Raw genomic sequence first — 6,425 nt, forward strand, 5'->3', positions numbered from 1 at the left:
GTCAAGAGGGCCCCTTGACAATGCCAGAAAATCACGTTCAGCACTCCAGTGCTTGTGTATGTGTGCTTGTGTGTGTGGGGGGGTGTTTTTATCTTCTAAAGGGCCCCTGTGTGCACCCCAGACACAGTAACAGTAATTGAGGTCAGGCGTGGCCTAGTGTTAGGAGATAGGCGTCGGGTCAGAAGGTTGACGGTTTGAATCCCACCCTTCCAATCCCTGTCTCACTCAATGACTGGAAGTGCCCTTGAACAAGGCACCTAATCAAACACTAATACACTGGCCGTAACCGATGCCCTGTACTGATAATAACTGTAAGTCACTTTGGATAAAAGTGTCAGCTAAGAGTAATGTAATGTAGGGGGTGCTGTGGCACAGCGCTCCGATAACATTAACCTGATACATGTCATTGTGGACAATCAGAAAAACAAACAAATGCATTGGTCTCATAGGCGAGTTGTATTGAACAAATTGTAACAGTACCATTTTGCACTTCAGGTTGTTCATTCATTGTGTTGTTTGGTTGGTTTGCCATGTCAACAGGTGTATTGTAGTTCTGAGCGAGTACCTTTCAGTGACACCCCATTAGTAATACGCATCAGGTTGGTGTTTCAGGACTTTAGCCACTACACACCCTTTTCTGAAGGCCCACTCAACTACCTCCACATTTCTGTCTGTATGCATCAGCCAGTTTGCTTATTGTTCTGTTTTGGTTTCGTGTGGATTGATGAAATGTGTTCGTGTGAAAGGAGTGATGAAATGACTGGATGAGACATGTGAAGCGTTCCACACGTAAGCCTATCCATAGCCGTCTTTTACGTAGTTTAGAAGGTGACCAGGCTAAAAGGTCATCAATCCTTCGCATGTGTCCAGTATCCACTTAGGCCATATTGTCCTGCTCTCTTTCCGCCAAGCCATTCATCCAGTGCCAAGCTTTATGAGCAACAACAGTTCAGAGAAGTTAGCGTGTCACGACAAGGGGCACAAGGTGTACACTCTGCACTGACCGCATCACTACCATTATACATTACTACCGTCCCATCACTGTCACCTGTGGTGTTAGTCTGCGCCTTCACAGGGATGCCGATAAGGGGGGAACAAAGTGGTCAGTTATCCCAGGCCCTGGGGGATAGGGGCCCCAGAATTGAGTCCTCATTACATTTAATGTATTGGGTGGGGGCCCTTTCAGATGAGTTTGTCCTGAGCCCAGTGAAAGCTGTCAGCGGCCCTGCGCCTTCACCTGTACTTTTTTGTGGTGTTTCTGATGGATGTGCATCTGGTTGGAAAACAACACACACACACACACACACACACACACACACACACACACACACACACACACACACACACACACACACACACACACACACACACACACACACACACACACACACACACACACACACACACACACACACACACACGTACAGTGAACTCATGCTACTCTGATGGATGTGAATTTTAACCACAGCCAGTAGGGATTTCACATACAATCAGGATTCTCCGAAAGACATACACATACAGATACACATACACACGCACAGTCACATGAAGCCCGAATGCGCACACGCACACGCACACGCACACGCGCGCACACACACACACACATACACTCCTCATCGATGTCAAGTAATCTGGCCGCATGGTGACCACCCTCTGGTTTTAGATGACAGTGGCTCTAGAGTGACACAGAGAGGGAGGGATACCCATGGCAGACCCATTACCCTGCATCCAGTATTACGCACACCTATACCTATACCTAGCCAGCCGAGCAGGGCTGTGCCTATAATGGCCTGCGGTCATAAAAACCAATACACATGCAGTCGTCAGAAAGGATAAAGGGCAAGTTGTCCCGGGCCCAGGGAAAGGGAGGCTCCAGAATGGAGTTCACATTGCCATTGGCAGCTTAGGGGCCCCCTACCAGCAATGGGGGTGGGGCTATTGGCCAAAGTGTGTGTGTGTGTGTGTGTGTGTGTGTGTGTGTGTGTGTGTGTGTGTGTGTGTGTGTGTGTGTGTGTGTGTGTGTGTGTGTGTGTGTGTGTGTGTGTGTGTGTGTGTGTGTGTGTGTGTTTGTGTGTGTGTGTTGGGGTGAGGGGTGTGTCAATGACTTCAGAATTGTGACAAGATGCGGAATTGAAAAAATAGTCTGCTGTTAAAATCATTTGAATTATGAAGCTGTGTACCTCATGTTATCATTGAATTTAGGCGAGGCACCCTTTCAATTCATGAAAAACTTCAAGGCACCCCAAGCCAACAAGCTGTAACATGGCATCGCTTCCGATACCACACAAGCTTAGAAAATTAACACATTTGGAGATGTCATACAACCTAAGTTCGAAGTTGCAGCTTACTGGGGAGACCTAAATTTACTTTATTTTGCGTAAATGGCAGATGAAAGGTTCCACTGACTAAGCATTCCTTTATTTACAGAAATATGTATTATATTACAAAATGTATTTATCAGCCATGTTTCCGCGGCACTCCTGTTGAGAAACACTGGTCTAGGGGACCCCGTTCCGTTTTAAAGGAGAACTTCTGCCAATTTCAAAATGCTGTTGTATTGCTCACGGCGCTACCCTTGACTTGTCAGTACCCGGTGATGCTGCATTTTTCGGCTCAGCCCTTTCCGAGATCTGAGCTATTCTAATGGGGCCAGAATTTGTTTCCATTAAAAACTTTCTTAATAAAGGCCTACTCCAAATATTATCCCAAAATGTATAGCTGTTTGCTAGTTGTCTGCTGATGTTGCATAACTTTTTGGATGTTATTGAGAATAAATCAAGATGTTTTTTTGAAATGCTGAAGAAAAAAAATCTCAGGTACTGACAAGTCCAGGGTAGTGTAAGCATTACAACTGCATGTCAAAATTGGCAGAAATGATCCATTAATCCAGCCCTAACCATACAGGTACGTATGTGACAGCGGGCCCCTGCAGATGACTTTGTTCTGAGCCTGGCCAAAGCTGTCAGCGGCCCTTCCCATCCCCACCCCCACCCTTCACTTTTTCCCTCTCTCTCTCTCCTTCGCTCTCCTCTCTCCCCCTCTCCCCCACTCTCCAATGGAGAGGCATAATTAGCGCCCCGTGGCTACTCGTCTTTAATTTCTCATTAACTAAGAGCAGGGGCAGTCCCAGAAACACAAGACAACAGCAGCAGCAGCAGCAGAAGCAGCAGCAGGGCCAGCCAGCTACGTATAGCTCTGGTGACCACTAATTCAGCTATACTGTAGATGTAGTGGGGTGACGGCCAAACGTCCACGTAGTCTTAGAAACCCAAGACAGCTGTAGCACTGCTAGCCTGGATGCTGTAGTGGGCAGTCATGACACTATGCTACAGGACCAAATGTCCAGGGGCCTCATTTATCATCAGTTCGTAGAATGTCTTCTAAATTGTGTCTTAGGAGTGAAATTTAGAATGTTCGCAAGTACAGAAAAATCGGGATTTATCAAAAGTGCGTTGGCTGCTCCTACGCGCACGTCTGCATGATAAATCCCACACCTTCCAAATAACTGTGCAAGCGCGCATTCGGGCTAATTTGCATCCCGAAACGCCTCCAAGTAAAAACATATGGTATTAAAATATATTCAAATGCCATGTTAATTCGAAGGCGCCACCCTGTTCGGACACACATGAGCACACGCGGACACACGCGCCAGTCGAAGCGCTGGCGGGAAGTGCGGAGATAGAACCATTTCTGTGGCAGAAGTGGAGGTGCTCTCGACAGGAGGAGGACCGTGTTTCAAAATAAGTAAAAGAAGGAGACACACATGAATGAAAACACTGTAAAATAGCACACTGTCATACTCCATTGTCATTCAAAGCAAACTGTAGCTTGCACGGTCAACATTATTTGCAATTTCGTGTTTCTTCCACTCACACGCATGGTCTGAGGTGTGCGTAGATTTAGGCACATTTCTACGTTCAAGTACATGTTCATAAATCCCACACTTTGCTCAGGAATAATCGCATGCACGCTTTACGCACAGATATGTGCGTAAGAACGCTTGATAAATGAGGCCCCAGGGTTGCCTGTCTGCCAGACTCAGAAGCTGTGTACACGTATGTGGATATTTTTGAAAACGCATTGGTTTTGGCCTATTGTTTACGCGTAAACATAGTGTTTAGAATGCACATTTCAAAACCCCGGTTTTAGAAATGTCCAATTTAAGGAGATAAAATGCAGCTGTCACCATGTCGTTTTTATTTTTATCCTCATGTTGTGGTTATACGTAAACGGATTTTAAAAATCCGCATTTAAAATTACTGTATCTGCATACGCGTAATCAGCGCCTAAATTAACCAAATGGGAACCAGATCCACTACATTCTATCAAAACAATGACAACAGAACCCTAGATATGCCAAAGTTCTATCAAAACGATAACTTACTGTACGTAGACAACAGAACACCAATACTGCATTCAAAACGCCAACTATCCACCTATGTTGCAGGCAACAATTAATAACCTTTGAATACCTTTGTTCAGAACCCATAGCCTACAATAGAAACACACAGAACACAATAACATGTTTGTGAGAGAGGATAATTACTAAGGTACTGTAATTACTCCCTATTCTGTGACATAACCACTTATGACCACTTGTTAATTTAGCTGTAACCACAAAGACTTAGGGTCAGACAGCCAACACACAACCTCACAGTGCTTACCCCCCCAAAAAAGCACTGGGCCCCCATTACAATGAGAAGATTTTTTTCCTGGGCCCATTCAAAACTGTCAGCAGCCCTGAGTGTATTCTGTATAGCTGTAGTGCTCACAAGTAGGGGTAGGCTTAGGACAAGCTGGCTTCATTAGCATCTGGGTGGAATCAAATATACCTGAGCGCTATACCAGTTAACACTGACGCACAAGTGGAAACCAAACCCACCTACTACCTTTTACCTACACAATGACGTATAGGAGAGAAAACCACCTCTACCTTCGACGATCTGCACGCTGACACACAACAGAGACACAACAACATGTGAGGTGGAGTTGATAATTGTTCACTATTTTTAGAAAACTGCGTACGGCATGGAAATAAATTGTTGTATTGTGTGTGTGTGTGTGTGTATGTGTGTGTGTGTGTGTGTGTGTGTGTGTGTGTGTGTGTGTGTGTGTGTGTGTGTGTGCCTGTGTGTGTGTGTGTGCGCGTGCGTGCGTGTGTGCGTGCGCGCATGCATTTGCGTGTGTGTGTCAGTGTGAGTGTGTGTGCGCTTGTTTTGTTTGCTTGTTTGTCTTCTCTGCTTCACTGATGTCATGCACAAATCTGTTGTAATGCACAGCACATTGTCTGATTACCCTCCTGAAGCCTGCAGTGGGGGAGTGAATGAGCATGGTGCTAAGTGTCATAATCTTCTTCATATACAGTAGAGATTTGCTGTATTTTCCTGTTGTAATCATTTTCAGATGATTCATTTGCATAGCAAAGAGAAGAGGGAAAGGCTGGGGCTGGGGCGGAGGGAAAAGGGTGTGTGTGTGTGTGTGTGTGTGTGTGTGAGTGTCTGTGCGTCTGTGTGTGTGTGTGTGTGTGTGTGTGAGTGTCTGTGCGTCTGTGTGTTTGTGTGTGATGGGAGAGGGGGGTTGATTTGGCCTTGTGCTATATTTAACAGCGGAACACTAATCTTCTGAAATGTTCCAATGCACGGGAAAAGAACGTTGTATAATATAGTCTCCTCTGCATTCAGCTACAGATCCAACATGTAGAGGTGTGTGTGTGCGTGCGCACGGGTGCACTCATGCCTGTGTATTTGTACTGCACATAAGTCTTGCGCTCATATGTTTATGTAGGCCCTATATCATTTAGTATCTCTGTTTGCATATTGTATTTGGGTGCATGTAAAACACCCCCAATGCTGCATACTGTATGCTGTATAGTCAATACGACTAAATAAACACTGTGCATACCCTACATAGCACATACACACATGCGTAGCTTAGTCCGCAGTACAAAGCACCGACACACATACGGTAGCTAACAGGAGTGTGAAGTTGGTCGACGTGGCGATAGCAATTATAGGGGCCCATAGCCTGAGGCGTGCCGCTCGCTCTCCACAGTAATAGCAAGGGATAGAGTGATGCCTGTGTCTGTGTGTATATGGGGGAGGGCACAGTGCAGACACAACACAGCAGCACTCCTCTACAGTACTCTCCTCTCTCCTCCTGCTGGGATGTTTGCTAAAGAGGCCTGGTCTCAGAGGACGGCTACAAAATAATGGAGTCTAATGTCTTGGTGGTCCGGACCCTGTGTGTGTGTGTGTGTGTGTGCATGCGTGCGTGCGTGCGTGCGTGTGTGTGTTTGTGATAGAGAGAGACAAGGTATGTGTGTGTGTGTGTGTGTGTGCGCTACTCTAGCTCCCTTCTGCGCTGGTCTTCTTTTTAGTGTACATGCATGTGTGCAAGTGTATCTGCTTGTGGTTGTATGGAATATA

This window comes from Engraulis encrasicolus, chromosome 3, assembly GCF_034702125.1.
Source record: "Engraulis encrasicolus isolate BLACKSEA-1 chromosome 3, IST_EnEncr_1.0, whole genome shotgun sequence".
In the NCBI taxonomy this organism is placed as follows: domain Eukaryota; kingdom Metazoa; phylum Chordata; class Actinopteri; order Clupeiformes; family Engraulidae; genus Engraulis; species Engraulis encrasicolus.